This window comes from Aquila chrysaetos, chromosome 23, assembly GCF_900496995.4.
Source record: "Aquila chrysaetos chrysaetos chromosome 23, bAquChr1.4, whole genome shotgun sequence".
Lineage (NCBI taxonomy): Eukaryota > Metazoa > Chordata > Aves > Accipitriformes > Accipitridae > Aquila > Aquila chrysaetos.
Genome location: NC_044026.1, coordinates 14,325,296 through 14,349,062, shown reverse-complemented (window position 1 = coordinate 14,349,062; position 23,767 = coordinate 14,325,296). Strand labels below are relative to the sequence as shown.

Here is a 23,767-nt window from a genome sequence, read left to right as displayed (position 1 = left end):
ATTTAAATATTGCTTACATTCAGTCTCCACTGATTTGGTCTTTAAATGCATTTTCTGCAGGGCTTTCTTAAGAACCTAGGAGATGCTGTGTTATTTGACTAGATGTCTGTCTAAAGCCATATTTTAAAAGCAGAGTACTGTTTCAATAGTAATCAGTATGACACGAACCATACCAGGGTTAGAAAGCCCCTTTACAGGCGGGTAATTTACCCTCATAAGGAATTTCCTCTTTGACCAGTCAAATGGCTGGCTTGTGCTTTAAAGAACAGTTTCATATTTCTTAACAAACTATATAAAATATTACTTTGCTCTCAAAAAAAGTTTAATAATCTTTAAAACTTTCTAACTTCTTTGCCTTAGTGGTGCCTTCTGGCAATAGAAATTGCTGATTAATTATGCATTTAGAAAAAAGACCCACTTCTTTTATCTATTTCTGAGCAAGGCTCTCCTTAAGTAAATTGCACCGCAGGAATCAAGATCTGAGTCTCCTTTCTCTTCTAAGTTCTTCATATTGTGCATTGCATTTTCACTGAACACAAAAGATGTAATGCAGTGGGAAAGTAAGCCCCAGTCCAACGATGACAAAAGCATAAATTACAGCCTCAGTCAGAAATGGAAACAAAGATAAAAGAAGTCTTTGCAGGACAAAATCCAGAGACAGCAGCACCATTTATTATTATCTCTAACAATCTAAATGCAGCAGGGAATCCTTTGGGCATGTTACACTACACATCTTACTAACAAGAGTCCCCTTTGATACCAACCCCATTTTCAAATATATTTCCTGTGGCCTAACAGCATTATCTTTACCTTGTGTGAAAGTGATACTCCTGACCTCATTTTGCTCAGAGAAAGTGTAGGACACCCTGATATCTACCCTCCCAAACTTCCTTCAATATAAAAGAGGAGTGACAGACAGTAGCCTCATGTCATAGACACACTGTAGCTCCTGAGTCACAGAGGCTGCAGGAGGTCAATCTCTAATTTACCTTCCAGGTTTCTCCATGTAGGAAAAAAAAAAGGGGAAGGAAAAAAAAAAAAAAAGAGGAGCCACTCCTACACAGTAGTCTTTCCAATTAATTTTCTGATGGGACATTAGTGTAAGAAAACCACAAGATATATGGAAATGAAAATTTCTGTTTAAATGGTCCAGAAATAAAACTAAGTTAATCATTAAAAAGCATAATATATTGTGAAAATACATGAATACTTTGAATATCACAAAGTGTAAGGAGAGAAGGAATAGGAAGATTTGAAGTAGGCTGAAACAACCTGTCAGCCCATCAAGGCATAGCTGTTTATATTACTTTTTTTTCTGTTTTCCCCAAGCCCAGAAGCATTTAATTAACACCCCATGTAAAAGACATTGTTTGAAGTCATAGCACTAATAAAATCAATGGCAAAGCTGTCAGCAACTTTGTGAGAGACAGGGTTTCACTAGTGGCTCCTCTAGAAGTTGTTCTGAATTAGATTTTTCTTCAATTTCCTATCATTGTTGTTGTTGTTATTGTCATTATTATTGGTGCCATAATAATGATACTAATGATAATAATAATAACAATTACAACAATTTTTCTTCTGACCAAGACTTGAAAGAATATCTTTTTGTTTTCATTAGGCATGAAAGAAAAGAAATCCAGCGGGGCAGCCCGTAAACATACGTGGAAGGTGAGAACATCTGCTTCATGGAGGTGACCCCATCAAGGACCTCGTCAGTGCAAAGGAGATAATAAGCAAAGGGGGAACTGATAAACAAGAAGACACACAGACGCGAAGCCGATAGACGAGGGACAGCAGGGACAGTGCCAAGGGTGAAAAGTCTCCAGTCACCGACCGATTGGGAAACTGCGGGCACAGCTTTGGAGAGGAACGGCCTGGGCTTTGTCACTCGTTAGAAGGGGGAACAAGAACATGGGGATTTGGGACACAGAGGCGAGTGTGGGAGGAGCATATGGAGGAAGAGGAAGGGGAGGAGCGAAGGGAGAACAGGCGGGCAGGGTTGTCTATAAGTGTGGGCTGTGTGCAGGCCGTGGCCGGTCCGTCCCAGCCCTGCGCCTCACGTCCCCAGCCCGGTCTGTCTTCTCCTTCAATCCCGTGGTAGTGTGAGGGACTGAAAGAGTTCATGTCTCAAACATTGTGGTGGGGCGAGTTCTGCTTAATGACTAACTCCGCATAACAACGAACTCTGCCGAGCAAGGAAGCCCACATGAAAAGCAGCCAATCAGCACCCATCAGCAACAGGAAGGGGAGGGCAGGCCGGAGGGTGCACAGCTCCCCGGTCTGAGGTGCTGTTCTGATGCACTGAGCAGGACAGCTCACCGTGCAGGGAAGGGGAAGTTACTCCCCAAATGACCCCCAAGTCCCAAAGGCTCACAAACAGCTCATGACACCTAATTAGCCTAACGATTTCGAGTGCCCGCGTGAAGGAGGGGCAAGGACGATAAAAGGACACAAACCAAAACCCCACATGCGCGTGCCCACCGAACCGGACCCCTCGGCTGACTGGACCAACGCTGGACCCAGGACCGGTGAAATCTTTCTCTTTCCCCTTTTCTCTGTCTTGTTCTCTCTTTCTTTTTCCTTTTCCATAATCGCTCCACCTCATCCCTTTAGACATAAAACCGTTGACCAAGTCTGGGACTAAGAGCGGATCCAGCCGCCCCTGGGCTCCTCTCTGAGAAAGAGTCTGGAAAGCAAAGGGGTCTGCCCTGAACCCCCTGACCCAACGGGAGGGCTCTCCTTATTTTCTTCCCTGAATTGATGTACATGGTTACCACGGGTTACACGGTTCACTGAGGTAGTTTCATGCCAACTCCTCTTGTAAGAAACCCCACCACCTGCTGTTATGCCTCCCCAGTTCAGTTTGCTTCTGTCACGAAGAAAATGTTTAACTGATCGTTTGGTGTCATTTAACCTTAATTTATCTGGAGGGAATTCCGAATTTCACACAACTCCCTGGTCTGTCCAGCCCGGGTGGTGACAGGTAGGTCTCCCTGCGCCACCTCATTTGTTATCCTGTGTGGGTGCTGTAGGGATGAGGTGCCAGTTGCTGGGGGTGTGAGTGCATTTGGGGCCAGGCACCACAGTCAGATGGGGGCGGGTGCCCTGGGATGGTGGTGTCAGCAACTGGAGCCACTGGGGACTCAGGGGCACCAACCAGAGCAGGTAGGGGACTCGGCCTCAGCTGCACGGGGGGACCAGGTGAGCGGGGCGAGTAGAGGGGCTGAGTGCCAGGTACCTGGTGCTGGTTGCTGGGATGGGGGGCAAATGTCTGTATTTCCCCTAAACCTGGTACTGGGCAGCGGCACCAGGCAGGCGGTGGGGCTGTGCTAGTATTTGGGAGGACCCATGAGCTTGGGGTGGCTGTGAGACAAACATGTTTGTTGGTGAGCACCAGGAGGGACTTGAATGTGAGTCAGGGACCTGTGGGGCAGGTAGGGGGTCCCAGGATCTGGGCACGGGTACCAGACGGACAGAGGGGTAGTACCAGTACTCAGGGGATCCGCGAATGTGCGTGTGCTCGTGGCTCTGGAGACCGGGGGGGGTGTGTGTGTGTGCGTGCGTTTGCACTAGTGACCTTCGATCCTGACCAGCCAACTAAGAGACAGTTGACAGTTGACTGACAGTGTTTGTGTGAGCATCGCATCTGCGTGCTGCTGAAGGCAGCGCCTTGTCTGTGGCAGTATGTGTAATTGGATGTGTGTGTTTGCGAGTGCGTGTGTGTCTGTATACGTGTCTTTGGGATACATGCTCAACTTTGCTACGGTTGAACCTGCAAACAGGAAAGTGGCAGCCGTGTGCCCTAGCCTGGGCAGAGACCCTGTGTCTCTGGGCAGGAGGAAACCCTGGTCCTGGAGCTGCTGGAGGCTGCATCTGCTTACAGCATCCCTTAGCACAGAGAAAGGACAAAAAAGATATTGGCTAAAATTATGTTTTTGCTGTTCTTTGAAGAATTTCAACATAAGAAGTATATACACGAAATTATCTGATAAGCGGAGGAGTTAACAAACATTAATGTGCCATTGCTGTAACCCCTGCTTACCTCTCATTTAATACCTGTCTTGGATACATCATAGCTGCATTGAATCCATAGGTTTCTTCTAATGGCTTTATACCTTAATTTTCCCCCAGAATATCCTAAGCTCTTCCACGGTACTTGTCTTTACCTACTGTGGCTTATGTGGTCTCTGCAGTACTTCAGTTATTTTTACCTTCCTTTGTGTTTCTCAGTTAATTTTTTTTGGCCTGCCTGCACCATAACAGGGAACACATAATATCCTTCTTTAGAAAGTAAAAAAGTGAAGGCAGACTCCCATACTTTCACTTTGAAGTTTCTATGTATTCATATTTGAATTGTGTTGTAACTGAAAAAGTTGTTAGAACTCAAGAACAAAATCACATGCAGTATGCTTTTCTGTATCTTGAATAAATGTCCTCAATTCAAGGCTGTTTTGTAGATAGTTGAAAAATCACTGTGTTGTGTCCTTTCCACAACATGTAGGCAGACTTAAAAAACATAGTAGAAATGTAAGTAAGTGACTCATCTGAAGGATATGACTATAAACAAGTAGAGACAATACATGCAGACCGTGGTACAAGATGTACCTGTTTGTTAGTATTTTCTCTAGGTGATGCTTTAAAAAGCTAGCTATTCACTGGCATGGTCTTGTCTCGATTGAATAACAGAAAAAAATCAGGTATCTTACATTAAGATCTCAATCAAGAAACATGACAGGTTTGACATTTAAAATGTGAGTGATGTGACAGTCACAACAAGATACATCTTACAGCTACATCAGTGGATTTATACATTTGCAAGAAGTCTGAATTATGTCTTCATAAGCAGGTGGTGTTTTCAATGTGAAACTCTTCCAAAGCTATCACTCGCATGACAAAAAATATATCCTTTCATAGCTGACAGGTTTTATATCAAGTAGTGCTCGAAAGCAGACAAAGATCTGATAAAACATCATGCAACAGGTCATATCTAGGTAAACATACCTCCAGATGTTTACCATGGTAAACTGTGAAGACTGTTTTATCAGTAGACAAAGTGAGGGAGGGTTTTGGTTACTGTTATTTTTATGTCAGCAATATACTTTTCATTTAAGGAAACAAGAAACAAGATATCACTAACTTATGTTTCAGGAGTTGTTTTTTTTTTTATTTGTCACCAATGGTATACATAGTCTGTGTTCTTATAAAATTTAACCAAATAAAAATGAGCATTTTCTCATGATCAATGAGAAATAAGTAAGGATGTAAGGCCAACCAGTATAAGATGTCTAATTCCAGTAATGCACAGAAGCACCTAAAATGGAACTTGGACATAAATTAAAAATCTAAATACAAAATTTTCACCCAAAAACATGCTCAGCCATTGACTAAGTCCAGAAGTACTTACACACCATATGCACTGTACTACCAATGAGTAGTGTATTTCAGCATGCTGCAGTTATTCTATCCTACTGTCAGCTTGGTACATAATTATTATTCAAATAAACAGATGAGACTCTAAGGACTTCCCAAACATATATTAACTGAAATGTTATATATTCTTACTTTCTCTTGTGTGTGCTCTCAATGTAAAACTGAATGAGCTAGAGAATTTGAGGAGCTGAAGCAAAAGAGGCCTAAAATTTATTTTGATTAAAAATCTATGAAAATCTCTCCAAAACTACAGAGAAGAAGAAGAAGAAGAAGGGACTGAAAATCTACCTAAATGAGTATTATATTGAGAAGGAGATCACTTAAGAAGGGAACCTATAAATATTGGGAAAGCATTTTTTGAGGAATATAAATTAAATACTTTTGAAAGATATAGGGAAAATATAAGATGTTTAAGCAAAATGCTTTAAAATGGATAAGGCAAGAGTGCCAATGGGAATGGGAGAACAATAATGGAAGTTATATGAGGATTACTGTATTATAACAGTATCCAAATGGACACCGTAGTTCTGTTGTGGAAGAAGTAATCAGATAATATCTTCTGAAAGAAGTGCCACATGACGTAGCAGGTCAGTAACAATTAATTATAACAAACAATTGTCAAGCTGAAGGTGACACCATGACAAGAGGATATATATTTAAAAAATGAGATATCTGAGAACTCACACAGGTCTTGAAAAAAAGTATGAGCAGAGAAGGGCAGATGTGTATGGGAAGGAGTCACCTAAGTGCAGGTCTATTAGTCCAGCTGAAATATTATGAGATGCTTTGAAAATAGTTTTGAAAGAATGACATAGACAGAGATAAGTAGGGAAAAACCACCATAAAATTCTATGTGGGTTTCAAAAATAAAGCTCATGCTAGATTGTAAAAGTTAGTTTATTTTCTAGACAAGAATGAAGAAGTATTAGTCAAACATTTAAGGTGGCTTTTCATGAGAAATTTTAAGTGAAGGCTGTGAATATTGGGATTGGCTCAGGAATGTAAAATGCATAAAACACTATTGAAACTGAGAATCTTGAAACGACTGAGATTTGTGTTGGAGCAATATCAGGCTAGAAGAAAATATGGAAGTTTTCAAGTATCTATTTTAGGACACAAGTTGCTTAATATTTTCATGTTACTGACTTAAGATTAACTGTGAGAAGTTAATTTTCTTGATAACATAAGTTTGGGAGATATTATCAAAACAGAAGAAGACTGAAATGTTAAGCAGGAATGCTACAATGAACTTAAAAACTGGAATCATATACTACAGTTTATATACACTAAAGTGTTGTGTGAAAGCATGCAGCTGTGGACTTAAAGCAGTTACTTGGAGATTGTTACACTGGGTTAACTTTTAGTCCAGAATCTCTCAAACTGACCTACAAAGAAGGAGGAGAAATAATTGGGTCATATATAAACCTAACATCAGAAATATTTTTTTCATACTTAAGACATCTATTAACTGATTGGTACTCTGAAGAGTAAAATTTCACGTGTCTGATGCATACATACCTACCAACATCAAATGTTCATGTTTACATCATTCACCTAACTATCTAAAACTTCTTTGAATTATAGTCAATTGAAGCTGGGACACTTATGTCCCAGTGCTGATGTGAATGCTGCACTTTGCAACAATATTCTGGTGCCTGCAAAGTGGAGGGGAAAATAGAGAAAGAGCAGACGTGTGGACCTGTCTCTCTGTGAGTATTATGTTTGATGGACAGTGACTTATCAGCACACCTCCCTGACACTCAGCATTGCAGTGAATGAATGGACTTTGCTCCTTTCCCTGCTGCAAAAGCCTCAGTGGCAGATGAGAAGCCTCCTAAAATGGCATAGCCCTTAAGCACTGCGTATTTACCAAGTGCATTTGTTTATTCAGCAGATCTTTCTCCCCCTCTAAAATCATCTTGTGAATATAGTGATGCTGAGGGTAATTAAGAAAAGATACAGATCGATTTCATAGTAGACATAGATAGATATTTTCCATATCTCCCAGTGGCTTTCTTGGCACTTTTCTAGGCAATAGGTTAAGGCCTATGAACTCTATCAGTAAGATGTTTTTATTGATCATGCCAGTCATTTGGAGGTTACTTTGCGCATTTATGGCACATCAATGATATGTTCAGCAGTGGATCTGCAAAGTTACCTCTAGTTTTCCAGAATTAACAGGCTGTGGGTATTATTCTACTTTTCTATTATAAACTCAGATTTCTATAAGGATCATGAGCAGATATATTTATTTTTCTAAAATATTATTTGATAGGCATATTATCTAAAATAGGTTGTACAATATTATCTCTATTCTACATTTTTCATTATTATAAAGTCAAGTCTATTGATTCTATTAAAGTGAGAATATGATTTTTAGAATTGTGCCCCAACCTAATTATAGTTCTAAAAGGTTTTGTGGATTAAATATATGATTGAATTACCTGAGGGGCCGGAGATGGTGGTCGTGGCGGAAGTATCTCTCCAGAGAGACTTAATACAAGGACACTATTGTTGGAGACAGAATACAGGGCTAGATGAACCTTTGGTCTGTCTCATTCCTATGTTTTCATATTCTCATCAACTATGTTTTCTTCTGAATTTAAACACATTATTTCAGAAAACTTCAGCTATGCTTTAATGTAAGTGTTGTGTGTCTTTGTACACAATACCAACTTACTAGTGAGTACAGACCAATGTGCCCCCAAAATTGACTACCTACTTAAAAAGATGATCAAGTAAAGATGCCGATGAATAAAAGCTGTTCAGTTTGAAATACATGGGCTGCCATATTACCTGTTCAATCAAATACAAGAAAATGAAATAACAGCTTGAGTCAATCTCACAGTTCACTTGATTTTAAATTTTGCATTGAAACATTTTACTGAGAACTTCAGTGGACCTGTCTCCTAAAATTTTCTCTCACTCACCTCAAAAAAAGAATCCAGAAGAAAGTATCATAGGCAATTATTGTATTTTTTTCCTGTTTCAGAAGAGAAAGATCTTTCATATTGTGCTTTTTTTCCATGGCCTTGAGAAAACTTGAGTTAAAAAAAAAGTAGAAGAATCAAATAGATGTAACTTTCATTGAAACTCACGAGTAGTTTTGAAATCTTAAGTCAAGTAAACCTCAGTCAATAGCAATTTTCATTACCAATCTGGAGGTCTGCTGCATTTTTCAAAAGGTTCCTTGACATTCATAAGCCTTTTAATATCCTTGACCCCACCATAGAGTATTCTTTTTTGCTAAGAAATGTGTTTATGTTTGAAATATTAAAGAAAGAAGGCCTATCAACCCCTGCTCCCAAACATTTTAATAGATTTCTGTCTTCCATCTTTTTTCTGTCCTTTGGGAATGGGAAGATAGATAGCATTTAACATCTTACCAACACTGACAGCTGATGTAAAGCGCTAGAAGGATTCAGTGCAAATCAATGGGGACAAGCAGCGTTTCAGGCCTACATACCATGCTGAGATATAAGCCAAGCCAGAAGCATAGATGTGTGTTTTGTGGTTATTTCCTTTAACATGTGTGAATATGTATGTATATGCATGAGAGAGATAAAGTAAAGGGAATGTGTAATCTGAAAATATTTTATTAATTGGTATTAATACTGTATGAAGAAATAACTTCATATATAAATGCACCTTTTTCCATGATGCAGTTTTTTCTATCTTCTAAAAACCTGTTAATAATAATTATCATTTATATTAGAACAACATTTTCTTCCTTCCTTTATTTCCTTATAATTTTAGAACACTCATCATGTCCAACCCTTCCTACTGATGTATAATTTTTGTAAAAACCAAGATAGCAATAAAACTGCGATTACATAGCTAAATGATTTGTCTCTAGCACCCAAAAGACATACTTTTTAATGACTGACTGCTTCACTGATTTCTATTTGAGGAGTGCAGGTAGAACTCTGTGGTTCAGAAGAAAATCTCTGCCTAAGAAAAATGCATAATCTGATTTACTGAAGAAATTCTTTAAAAAAGGGGCATTTTCAAAAGGACATATATATTTTTCCATATTTGAGGTATCAGATGCTTTCAGTAACAAAAATGGGGTTGAGTAGATCGTGTGTGCAAAATAACCTAAAGCTACATTATTGCGTTGGTGTCATCAACACCATCTACTTTCATCCTAGATGTTCATTAACCTGGCAGCAGACCAGCTAACTTGTTATAGCTGCTGTGAAGATACAGTGTCCGAAATAATTAATTACATCTCTCCCCTTTTCTTTCATATTCACAGCAAAAAGACTAATGATGTCCTGTTTTCCCAGAGTTATCATCTACAGTTTTGTCAATGATAGATTGCATATAAGTGCTATTGTCAAACAGCACAGGAATGAATAACAAGTTAATTGCAGAGATATCATATCCAAAAGCTACACATTTGTTAAAAAGGTGGGGGTAGATATGCCTTTTGAGACCTGGCTCTTTAATTAAAAGAAGACCCTAATAAACAAACGGGCCAAGTCTGCATCAGTTATTCTGACAGGAATGAAAGTTTAGGAACATAGCAAGCAGAGACTATTTCTCCATACCAAGGAGCTAATGTGAGGATCAAAATCTCATTTAATGGAATGATTTTCATTGTGGAAGTGTTAGTCTTTTTAATAAAAGCAAACTTCAGACTCTCCTTTCTAAGGCACGTACAAATTGCCTGTTTAAAATAACACGCTAAAATATGTTATTAAACGTCTCACCTGAATCTGATTGTTTTCCTGTTATACAGTCAATATTAAAACAAATCTTATCCTTTAAAATTTTTTTGCTATGCTCATATGAGGTTCCTGGTCTTTTCATTTCCCACGCTCCCCCTGAATAGACTCCTCAAACAGAGTTTTGTGTTTTTGTGAGACAGACATAAGTAACTCTTGCTCTCCTCTTCTAATGAAACAGTTCTTGGTATCAGGTAGGAAGCTAGGACATGAATGAAAGATGGTTCTTTTGCCTTTCATTAGCTTGCTAATACAATAGTAGATAGTGAATGCATCTATTGACATATTTAAAAATATTCATTTTAGAAGTTTTTCTGGACTCCTAAATAGCAGTCATCCTCATTTTTAAGTATTACCCACAGTTTCCACCCATATTGCAGTGGAATATTGTGATGAAGCTTGGATATGAGTGTGAGGAACTCCCTAGTGAATATTAATCTTGAAATCAAAATTCTTAGCCAAATGATACAAAATCATTAGTATTATTAGCATAATAAATAGTCAAGGTTATGGAATTTGACACCCGGAATAGAGGCAATTTAATGTTTAATTATTCATTCAAATTACTTTCATTTATTTATGCTAAATGCATTTTAGGATTAAAAATATATGAGATCTTTTATGAAAGGAATCAAATTGTATCCCAGTTTTTAAGTGTTTCTGTAGTTTAAACTGGAACATAAATAACTATGAGCAGGGGGAAAAGAGAGCCTGTTTTGCTGCGTAATAGTTTAAGAATTAACAGATGGAAAATATGTGGAATGTTCAAAAAAAAGAACCCCAAAACACTTGCAAAAGAATATTACTTGAAGCTAATTTAAGTCTAATCTAATTAAAGTTAATGATTACTTAATTCTTGAGAAACCTTTAAGTGGGCATCGGGTTCAGAGGATTTTTGCCTAAGTTTTCCAGTATACAACAGCTGAATGCTAGACCAGAAATACTGTGGTTGGCTTGAGTATCTACTAGATCTGGGCCTTGATGAACATCCATTTCTTATTTGATGATGAGGTAAGATTCAAGAATGCCTCCGTCTCCCTTCCTCCTGCATGTCCTCTTCTTCTCTTTAAAGGAAATGGGGTAGGGCACTACTGGACCTCGGGTAACACCATATAGACCATTGCAACCCTGGGACTACACACCACCTTTTCCTCTTTCAGTGAGAGCAGTAGGAGCCCACATTGTCTTCTGCTGAAAGTTTAACACCACTTCTTTACAGCAGGGCTTTCTCCTCATTACACTAATTTCCATGGCATGAGATCAGTCCCCCAAAAAATAAAGCTCAGCCATTGCCAAGTAAAGGGTTCAGTATCCAAGGAAAACTCCTTCATCGTTTCAGTCAGAAGACTGTGACTCCCCGCACTTCAGCCTCTCTGAATCTTCTCTCAGGATGACCACAGAACCCCTCAGGGAAAAGAAAAGTTTGCCCAAATACCACTGAAGGACACTTCAGACATCTTTGAACAATCTTTCTCACTCTCTGCAAGCTCAGGCCCATCTTAGTACACTGGATGTCCTTCAGACTTTCTTTTTTGAGGATATACATGGCCATTAAAAATGTTAGAAATATTTGAACATTACATGCTTGCAGGATTTCAGATGCTGTAGCCCAAAGGACTTACCCGTAATGGCTGCAGCTAAAGCCGTCTTTTCTCATGACATCATACCTATTTAAAAGATGATTCCTACTACATTTTTCTACCTTTGACTAAGAGTATCAGGATCTACAAAGTATGCTTCTCTTTTTAGCCATATATCATACTTCTCTCTCTGCTAGAGGGGTCCTTTCTATTGCAATGTCTCAACCACATATATTTTTCTTTCCTGCTCCATCCAACGTGGAGGAGCCTTCCTATGTATCTCACAGCTGCATCAATCCACAGTTGATAATTTTTCACATATTTAGTATGCTAAAAAGTACCACACCCTTTACCTAATCTTCAACATTCCAATGTTACTTCTACATATCATTTGTCTACAAGGTGTTACAGACTTTAATGTCTTTAATTTTAAAAACCAAACAAACAAAACCCGAGTAATATATCTAGTGTTTCAGTTATTTGAAAGATGCCATATACTGAAGAGAGAAAAGTTTAGGATTTAACTTACTCACTGATCTAATATGTGGTGGGTTTTTTTGAACTAGCATTTCTCATATGCTTAGATCATCATAGCAACTGTAATATTATCAATGTACTGAGAAATGCATTCAGAAAACTTTCAAGCAGTAAACAACTGTTTCACATTTATCAACAAATTGATTCGATTCATTCAATATTTATTAAAACAAAGAAAATATTATGTTACCATGATAACCCTCATTTTAGAAGGTACTATGGTTGTGCACGACGGTGGTTTGAGAAACTTCACAGTCAAAGTATGTGCGTATTCATAGTCATGTATTCAGAGCATATGGTAAGTCCTGAAAAAGACAAGTTTAGTTGATACCACTCGAAAAAACATATGGAACTCGTCACAATCCCTCACCTGCCATAATTTATTGCACCAGTAAGTAATCATACTAAGCCACTGAGAAATCAGTTAATTATTAGATGGGTACTTTTAAAATTTTGTATCATAAAGACATTTAACAACAAAATCTGGTTTTCTAATGAAATGCCCTTAATTAAATAATGTAGTATTTTATTTGTCTTTTTTTTTACAAGGAAGGTGATTTTTTTTTAGTTTATTACTTCCTTTGTAAAAATGTAAAATTATTCTTTTTCTGAACAAATAAGTTCATAGGATTTTTTTATGTTTTCTTCTTTTTCAGTAGGCAATGGAAATTATTTTTGCTATATTTTGCTATCTAGAAACAAACAATTCTGTTGAATTGTTTTATAAGTCTTTAAAGAAGCAAAAAGTATATTTTACCAGAGCCATGCCTGGAGAATTGTTCTTTCTCTCATCAGTTCCTGAGTTGCTACACATGAGATTTACAATTTCAATACAGTTATGCAAGAGCAGACTGTGTCTGCTAAACAAGACAAGCCACATCAGTAAAGTCCGTAGTAGGCACCACTAAATACTATAGCATAACGAGATAATCAACATCTAGCTGTTTTCACAATAACTTTATACAGTAATTGCACAATAAAGTAATGTTTACCTTTCAGAATCTGATACTTGTTTTAGAGCAGCTATTCAGTAAGTCTTTCTATCGTTGCACCACATGCACTTAACATATTCAGTCTTTCAGGTCAAGCAGTCAAGGCTCTTCTTTTCAACCAAAGTGAAAGACAAATGCATGCTTACTGCTTCCATATCCCTATGTATGTGTTGCATATAAATCAATGTTTTACATTAAGTTCAGAAATCAAAAGTATGGCCTTTTCCATTCTAAGGCAGTCTTTCTCTATTTCTATGGTTCTGCATGGTGTCCTTCTGATTTCAGATTCTTTGTGGTGCTGACTATACATTACTTCTCTGTGGACCCAGGAGAAAATTCTGAATTATCACACAGACCTTCTTTACAGCATTATGAAAATTTTACATCTTATTCTAGCCTTTAGGAAATGGTACAGTCACTTACCAATTCAGACTGACAAATCCTTGTCAGCATTTCCTGTATATGCAATGGCTAAATTCACCTAGGAAGTTATCTTGTCACACTATGTTCTCATAACTGATGAAAGAAATTACAGCCTGCTGAAAGCCAAGGAGAAAGGACATAAAATTGGCAGCACAAAATCATCTCTCTGCCTTTTTTCTGTGTGATAACCAAACCTTATATAGTTGAGCATAGGATGCTCAGTTAATTTCAGATATGTTGAAGTGACATGGCAACACTTAAACGCCTTAAGATACCAGAAGTGAAAATCCTGACATTAGCAATAAGGCAGGTAGAGAGGCAACAATAGCTCAAGTGTAGCTGAGGGAGGCTGACCATCACCTAGTTCAATTTTCTGATGCCAGAGTCACCTTAGGGACATTTATTAATGTTAATGAAGTTAACATGGTTAGTAAATTCTTCTGTGGTTGACAAAGTAAATGTTTAAAGACCGTTGGAAGTCTAACTTAGAAGTGGTAGAATTCCTATTTACTCACACATGTGTATGAGCATGGCAGAAGAAATAAAATACAGAAGCCGAATGTATGATGCTGTCCTGGGTTTGACTGGGATAGAGTTAATTTTCACGGGAAATTAGGAGGGGGCACAGCCAGGACAGCTGACCCGAACTAGCCAAGGGGATATTCCATACCATGTGATGTCACGCTGAGTATATAAGTGGGGAGCGGGCTGGGGGAGCGGAGTGGTATTGCAGCAGGGGAAGTGGCGGAGCATCAGGTTTTGGGTGGTGAGCGATTGCATTGTGTGGCTCTCGTTTTGTTTGTTGTTTTTTTTTATTAGTACTATTGTTATTATTGTAACTTCTCTCCTTGTGTTGTCCCAGTACACTGTCCTTATTGAGGTTCTGCCTTCTTTTTTTTCCTCCTTTCTGATTCTCCTCCCCATCCCACCCGGGGGGAGGCGTGAGTGAGCGAGCAGCCTCCTGGTGCTTTGTGGCCAGCTGGGCTTAAAACAGGACAGATGTCACAGCCATTTTTGAAACAATTGTAACTAGCTAACTGAAGAAAATAAAATTAAAAAGTAATTTAGGGAAGAATAATTCTTAGTCTATGATCAGCGACAGTGATCCATTACTACAGACCCATAGTCCCTCTTCTCCTCCCCCCACCCAACACCTACTTCAGCAATTAATAATTTGCACAGCTTCTTCCACGTTCAGTTAGCTGCTTTTACGCAGTATCCAGTGATAAGATCTTATTCTACATCCATCTGTCTTTCTCACTTGTATGCCAGGGCATCAATAGAATAATACTGAGTAAAAGAGAGCAACAATGTCCTGCCTTTCAGTCCTGGTAACTGTTCTGGTGATCTTTTGGTTGCCAGACAAACATCCTTCAGGCAAAGTCCAATTCACCCTCTTTAACTCTATACTCTGTGTGAATAATCTTCTAAAATTCAATGAATTTTCTCCTGCAGATTTGAAAATTGAGATTTTATTTAGAGTTTCATATCTTGGTTAAATGAGGGTGGACTTCCTGAAGAACAGTAAAAATGATATCATGCTACCTTGACAGCATGATGACCATCTGTCATTAAACCATAAATTTTGCTCTTGTTGAACTTTGTAGTGAAAAAAATCAAATATTTTTTTCAAATGTACAAACCATTTATTTTCCACAATTTCAGGCTGCATCATTCTAATAAAAACTTAAAAGACAAAGTCCATGTGGTAGCAGTTCAGTTTAGGACTGATTCCTGGCATTAACATTTTTCAATTTTTAAAGCTTAGCTGAAATATAAAGAATGAAAATTTGGTCTTTTTATAGGAATTTTCAGGAATCATTAATACCAGATAGTATTACCACCTAAAATGTATATTCCTCCAGCTAAGTTACAAAAATACTGCTTTGTGTTTATTCTAGCCACTTGGTGTCCTGGGTTGATTTCACTCATTTCTGATGAAAAGAGAGAGAGAGGGGAACTGAGTATGGAAATTGTGTCAGGATTAATGGGAAGAATTGGTAATACAAGATGCATTAGAAAAGAAGGAAAATAAGAGAAGTAAGGAAGAAATATAATGATGCTAAGATAAAGTGGCAAAACAAAGTGGGGACTGAAAAAGGCAACATTTGCAGAAATAAAATTACATAGGGCATGATTTCATTATCTAACTTTTTTTTTCCTTTGGCAGTTGACAAAAAATCCTGTCAGATTAGAAATAAATAAACCTCAGGGTAGAATAGAAAATCAAAAGCAAGATGAACAAGAGATGAACTATCGTAGGTATTTGTCTAAAATTATCATGCAGTTATCATCTGCTTTGTCTTCCAGATTTGTCTCTAATGATAGTTCTCAGTTTCCACACTATATACCTAGCTTGTGCCCCAGGCATGAAATTCTTACTTACTGGCTTTTATTTGGTGAATTTGCCTTTCTTTGATATGTGTGATTATTTCAGGTCCTCTGAAACCAATATTCTACTTTACTAATAGTTTGAATGCAATGTACTCATAAAATACTACAATATGCATTCTTATTTTTCTGTTTTTCTCCAGAGGTCTCAGTATAACAGATGAACCATTGTGTACCAACAAGAATGTTCAATTAGTAATACAAATAATACGGTGACATTAAAACTTTACATCATTGTTTGGATTTTTTAATCTTAAAACAGGTAATACTTGGGTTGCACTAGGCAGCATTAACTTAGAACTTGTATAGAAGCATTACAAATAATTTTCAGAAGAGCAATTCTTTCCAACTAAATGGGGACAGGCTCATAGAATATGAGACATAAAGGTGTTGCTAATTGTAGTGTAATTACCACTGAATTGATGAAACTTTCCTCTCTGCTGTATTGTAGGACCCAATTGTCCCTTCAGCACATGCACGTCTAGAAGGGAAGAGACGGAAAAGAAGTATCTGTGAAGGTTTCGTCAGAGAGGTCTCGTGATCATTATTCTGTTCTTTCTCATAGTAAATAGAAGCTAAAAGAAACTGTTCACCCAAAGGGTCCCTTGAAGCATTATAAAGATGCCAGAGAAGTTTTGTGAAAGCCTTTACTTTCATTGGGTCTGGAAGCCATCAATCTTTCTCCAATGGTGTGGTTTGAATAAATTTATAATACAAAGGTGTTGATGTCAGTACTTATATCTGTACTTATATATTTTCCTTCAAAGAAAAGATCTAGGTTCCTATAATCTCAGCATGATACTATAAGACAGGAGAAAGGCAAAGAACAGGGCATATCATCATCCCAGCATTCTTTCTGTTAAATCAGTCTTCCTGGCTACTAAAGGCTCAACAGAAGTACTTCTTGGGCTAAAATCAAGGCTGTGCACACAACTTCTTCATTAACTTCATCTTTTTTTAACAGCCTGAGATGATTACAAATTGCCTATCTCTGATGTCAGTAGCTCAAAACGTGTAACCTGCAAATTGATGCCACACAAGTATTTGGGAAGATACTAACATTTTCCAATGTAGACTCACGTGAAGGAAACCAGAATGACTTGGGCTGAGGCAGGGTTAATTAAACACAAAGCCATCTAACATCTCAAATGCTGTATAAAGGCAAACTACAGAAGAGAAATGGATTTCTCTGGTTTGATATGACTAGCACCCTATCTGCAAGGACATTAAGGAATCAGAAAAATATGCTTTAGCATGCATCCCAGTGAGACATCTGTTTCAGTGTCTCTATGTCAATGCAACAATGTGAAATTTTTTACTTCTTGTGTTTATTACCTCACCATCTAGACCATCATCTAGACTAAAGGACTTTTACTTCTAGTTTTTCACATCTTGAAGATGAAAATAAAAAAAATAAATCGTATTTAAGCAGCAAGTACATAGACATTTCTTCTGGGACAATAACTATGTATCTTTCAGGCAGGAAAGAAGGAAGTTAGGCTGCTGCTAGATGCATAAAGTACTTTTCTGAGCTTCTAAATTGTTCTTTTTTAATGTTGTTCTTTTTTAACGTTGTTCTTGGAGCACAGAGAGGAGTTAATGTTAGTCAAAAAAACAAGGTCACTACCTAAAGACTGGTTCTGATAGGTCCTGTGAGAAAAAAGAAACAAGTGCATTTCTGCCATTTATTTACCTATAAAAGGAATTAAATTTCTACTCACTGATTTTATGGCTGCAATAAAATCTTTTTCTTATAAGATGCAGAATACAAAACAATAGTAAAAATAAATACTCTGAAAGGAAACATGTTTGAAGTTTTTATGAAGTGAAACAGAAAACAAATGTTGTCTGATTTAAATGTTAATCACAGTTACTTCCCAAACATAAAAGTCATTGCTATCAAAAGGCACAATACAAAAGCCTGGAAATAATCTTTCAAAACACAATAGCCAAGTCTCTAAACTACTAATAAATAAGGTTTTCCATGCTTCATATGTAGTCTTACATGATGATACACTTACACAAATGTGTTGCTTTTTAAACACATAGCGTATGACTAGATATTGACCAACTCAATTCAAATTCCTAAATAAATAAAAAACCACAAAATGTGTTTCTGTAGGGTACACAGTCTTGAACTTTGACTTTAACTATCACATTTTAAGGTGATTTGATTTCATGATATCTCATCCTCCTTTTTTAATGATGTCGCTATCACAGTTTTCTTTTTTTTAATAGACTTGCATTTCATCTTAATACATCTTTTAACTTCCATTGTAAATCCTGCAATTGAAGTGAATAGATGTGTGTTTTACTGTTTTTTAATCTGCTATGCTTTCATTTGTTTTGATGTTGAACTTATGGTCTCTATATGTTGAGTAAGTAAATACAGTTTCCTTATTTATTCACTCACTAATTTTCTGAATTCCAGACCTTATTTGAAATAGATTTCTCCATTGTTGTAAACAAATTGCCAGTTGTCCAAGCACATTGAAAGTTCTTAATGAAAATTATTTTTAAGCACATGTGAATAGAACTTCACAATTCAGTAGATGAAGTTGTGAAAGCCTTATCTACATTAATTTCTCTACTGAACCCTGTGTATTCAACAGCAGAGATTGGAGGCTATTCTATTAATTTATTCTGAAATCCGAGTTTCTCAGTGCTTTGAGATAGAGTAGTAGAATTTCTTCATGGACTAAACTCCTCAAAAATGACCAATGTCATTTAATTCTCCTCTCCGAACAAACAGTTTTTAACAGAAGATGAACTGAACTAGATTTTAAAAATTATGTCTCTCAAAGTTATTAGGTCAGTTTAGAAATAAAGAAAAGTTTTATTTAGAACAGCTCTCCTCCTGCTCACTCTGTCCTTTAGAACAAGCTAATGCTTCCAGGATCCATTTCGTTCAACTCTGTGGTATTCTGAATGGCAGCAAACCCCTCACACTCCTCTCCTAAGAAGTTCCTGGGAAGGGACTTCCTTCCACAGCATCCAAGGCACAGCTGTCTGGTTTTTACAGCTTTCAGCAATCTCTTAATCTTTCAGAATGAATTCTCAGCTCTTTACTGCGGCTGTCTCTCTTCTTTTCTACCTGCAGCTCTTCAAATCTTTCTGTGAGCATAATCCTTTGCTATTCAAAGAATCACACAGTCTGTCCACCCGTCTTTCAAAGGGAAACCAAATTACTACATTGATCTTCTTCAAGGAGCATCTCTCAAAACCGAAAAATTACTACGCATCCAGATTGCCACTTGAACATAAATTCACATCTTAGTTGAAACTGGTAAATGCATTGGTCTAAACCCCAGAAGTTTTATTTCACAGGAATTTTGTTTTCCAGTGTTTCTTTTGCAATTGGTAAAAAAAAAATCTTGCCTTACTTAACCTTTATAGATACTCATGAGAATACATTTACACGGTATAAATTGGTATAAGCTTGTAATCAGTTATAATAACTAAATGTCTTGTATCCTCTCTTCATCCTTCTATAATATAGAAGGCATTTGACCCCAAGGGCTAGATATCGCGTGCTTATGTCCTAAATGACTTCATATACAACTGAAACATGTTACCTTGCCTAAGCTGAAGGACTTAGATCTGCTGTGGTGTAAGAGAAGAAACTGATTAAGTCTTGCTAATGTCCTATACTTTTTCTGATGAAATGTTTCCACCATATGTAAATTGTGAGACTCTTTATAGCACAAGATGTGAGTCTCTCCAAGCTAAAAAAACCCAAACCCTAGTACTTGTGCAAAATATTCCATCATTAGTATAACTGTCACTGAAATGACCTTAAACTCCACTGAATTCATAACAACTGATTAATAGAGGTTGGTCACTAACCAAAACTTAAATAAAATCTGGAAAACATGTTATAAAGACAAATTATCTTTTGAGGAGTCTACCTGCAGCTAGACTATACATCATGTAAAAACCACAAAAATACCCATATTTTTTCCAAAGTAATTCCCCATAAATGTAAAAAGAAGCCATATTCCATTATAACATTATTCATTAATGACAAGAGAATAAAATTTATTTTCATATTTTAATCTCTTACTGTAAACCATGAGAACAATCTGATGTGAAACCATCATTACCACAGTTTCATTTAATACATGATCATAAAAATATGATTTTCTCATGATGTCTTTTTCCCACCACATTCTAAGATATTCAGTGAGGATGAAAATTCCCTTTTTGCTTGTTAGATAAAGAAAATACATTTTAATCTTTTTTTTTCTATTACAATGAGAGTTAATGGTGCATATTCCACCTCCCAGTGTTTGTCACATACACACTTTTATACAAATTTAGTGCAAATCTTCAAGCCTGATCTCCGTCTTACACTGAATCTTCCAGTACAGAACAAAAAAAGCCATAAATACCATAAATAACTTTTTGTTAATGGGAAAGCTAATTTCCCCATTAAGGTAAAGAAATGTGATGCTATATAATTTAAGGCATTTATGAAAATACATTAAAGAAAAATAGAAATTATTAATATGCTTATCTTCCAAATGAATGCTCACACAAATATTTTTCAGGACAACGAAAACATTCACATTGCTAAAACTAGTATTCAAACAAAAATGAAAAGAGGGGAAGAGTCTGATGTTTATGAGTTACATCAAGCACAAATGAATGTGAGGTCAGACTGTTTCTCCATTATCTTTAGCCTCTTGAAGAAGCTCAGAGTAACATTTGAAAAGAGACACAGCTCTCTACACTGGCAGCTTGTGACAACGGTTGGGCAGCTTCACAGTGATTTCCTAAACCTTTAGGTAGTAAAAATACTAGAAATAGATCAGTACTTTTTGGAGGAAAAATGAAACAATGCAAAGTAAAATGTCCTCAGGAATGGAGTGTCCAACGGTTGTTAGATAACTCAGAGTCAGCTTTATCTGAAAAAAAAAACCCAAAACCCAAACAAACCAAAACCCAAACCAAAAAACCCTTAGCTGGAAAATGTTGAACATTAATAAGGTAATGGAACAAAGTTCTAAGACAACAAAACAAAACCTCATTAAGGTTCTATATAAATGCTTTTTTTCTTTCTTTCTTTTCTTTTTTGAGTATATCAGATGGCTTATGAGTCTGACTAATTAACCTCTACATGTTTTACAGGTTCTGGAGGGTTTTTTTGGGGGTTTCTTTCAGGGTTTTGGGTGGGTTTTTTTAGTTATATCTTTCTCTTTAACTGTGAATTGGCCAATGGAACAACAAGCACATGTCTCTCTAGGTTATCTTTAGTCCAAGAAAAACAAAGTCTTTCTTTTCCATCCTGTATATCTTCCTTGTCCTGGAGTTCAAGCAGTGGAACATTTCACCGCAATTTAGGAAATTATATTTTATTTTCCCTTCCTCATAATTTCTTATTATGCCTGGTGTATAATTTAATTGGGATTGTTCTGTATTGAAGCATCATGAAAAAAATTGTCATATACTTTATAAAATATCCATTTTATGGCTTCACCATTTAAGAATTATATCATTTATGTTGCAGAAAGTTCTGCATGGTACACATGAGGTTTAAGAACAAGAAAATCCCTGACTACGGGATTTCAAAGAGTGTAAATTTGTATTAGAACAGGGTGTAAGTACCCTTGGCAGCACTGTAAGTAAAAGTTAAAGCGCAGCGATCAACAGTTAAACATTGCTTTCCTTGTTTGAATATGTCCAAATACTTCTTTAACAAGAACGAAGGGATTCACCTGCCAAAATGGGCATTTCCATTGCAACCACAGATAGTCTGTGACAATATCCAGAACATCCTATAACTGTATTTCAGAAGTTAACAGAAAAAGGTTAATGTGGTTTAGGAAGGTCAAATCTATAATGTCATGCATACACATAAAAACTTTATCACATACCTTGTTTAGTGTATTTATCTAAAAAAACACTTGGGTGTGCTAAGACAAATTATATCTTATTTTGCCACTGTTGTCAACAGTAGAATGAAGTGGCAAATAGGTGATATAGAGGATTAACGGTGACACAGCTAGACTTAATACAGAAAACATATCTACCATGGAAATCCATGAAGAGAATTATACATCACTGTGATGAGAATAAAATGCCTCAGGACTGCTGCCTCCAGGCAGTCATACCGCAGTCCTCCGGACTGCAGTTACAGGGAAGTTGTTTCTCCCTTTAGGTTTACACCCAGTAGCTTGGGGTTGTGACAGGATCCTGAGATGGCCAGAGCTTTGAGGTGGCTGTGCCAGTGTGTCTCCCCACCGTAAGGGCTTTGAAATAAGGAAAGCTAGGTTTTATTGGGGTAAGAAAGAGAAACACGACTCTACGCAGAAAAATCTCAAGGCGATTAGGTCAAGAAAACCAGAAGATAATAATAATGAAAAAAGCCCTACGCACAGCTTTTGCTGTCTCATCGGGGGCAGGTTATTTCTCTCACCTCAATACCTCCCCTGCCCTCCCCAGCTCTGCTCGGGCCCCATGGTGTTCCTTTAGCCCCAAGTCCTGCCCGTCCGCTGCCCGCCCTGCCTGCGCCAGCACGTCTCTCTGCCTCTGTGGCTGTGCCCATGGTAGCTCCCCCAAGGAAGGGGCAATCTCCCTTTTCCTCCACCCGAGCTGCCCAGTCCTCTCAATGAGCATAGGTATATTGGGAACAAAGCAGCACATAATCAAATATGGTCCGTTACTAAGTCTGTTACAATTACCGCGTGAGACTGTTAATGCACAACTAAAAGACAGCAACAAACCACAACTTCAGGATAACTCATGAGCATTAAGGCATTTAATATAATCGGTCATCCCCTATACAAAAGAGACTATTTAATATTTTTGGCAGTTAACACCTTTCTGTACTGAGCTAGTCAATTTGACTGCACATTGTTCAGGCTATGATTTTTATAATGTTTTGGCTATGAAAGTTTTTTTTTGCTTGTGTGTGTGTGTTTAAAATTCATATTAGAAACAGAAATTTCGTGATGCATATAAACAAGTTTCTTTGTCGAAAAGATCTTCCTGACCCTCTGTGTTGGTATTGATTTGAACTTGCTGTTTGCATAATACATTAAATGTAAGCAAAAGAAGCAAATTATGTACCGTAAATAACTTGTCAAATCATATCCTATAAAGTATTACCAAGCAGTCTTGATACAGACTGATGAATCAACAAAGAATTTTCAAAGAAAACCTAGGCTCTATTTACTTATGGTAAAGAAATTAATGAATAAAACATAAAATAAAAGATCAATCCCCAACTGAATATTTCTCCTTGCACAGAACAGAAATTTGATTAGCTGTAACTTTCAGAGATGCAAAAAACTTAAAGCTGCAGTTTTCTGAATAAATAAAGACTACATTTAAACTGTAACACTGCTTATACTAACAGACATCGGAAAATATAAAAAATATCAAAGATGTTTTATTAAATATTTCACTTTTTCTACCAGAAATAAATGTGTTGTTAGATGCAGTTTTGTACAATAAGCAAACTTATAAACATGTTTTATACATTAATAAAAAACAAAGAGGGAGAAAATGGTAAAACTGCTGGCTGCACTGCACCTACCACCTGTAATCTAGGAACATGCTAAGCTCTCTAGGACTGACTGTCCTGCCCCTTATAATTCTGATTTATAATCAGAATAACTCAGCTAAGGTCAGAGAAACTGTGGAAGGTTAAGGTACCTCCATATTTATCCAATATGTATTT

General features: G+C 37.1%; 1 long non-coding RNA gene across 4 annotated transcripts in view; it reads right to left on the bottom strand.

Annotated features, from left to right (window-relative positions):
- LOC115334719 overlaps window positions 1-22,332 on the bottom strand; it is a 33,988-nt gene extending 11,656 nt beyond the window's left edge. For 3 of the 4 annotated variants that reach the window (XR_003921229.1, XR_003921230.1, XR_003921232.1), the window contains exons 1-2: window positions 13,270-13,793; window positions 12,468-12,582 (exon numbers count right to left, since the gene is read on the bottom strand). This is a non-coding gene — a long non-coding RNA (uncharacterized LOC115334719). Of the gene's footprint in view, window positions 1-12,467; window positions 12,583-13,269; window positions 13,794-22,115 lie in introns of those variants that run through there. The other variant, XR_003921231.1, reaches the window with a different exon arrangement.
- Between the last annotated feature and the right edge of the window lie 1,435 nt (window positions 22,333-23,767).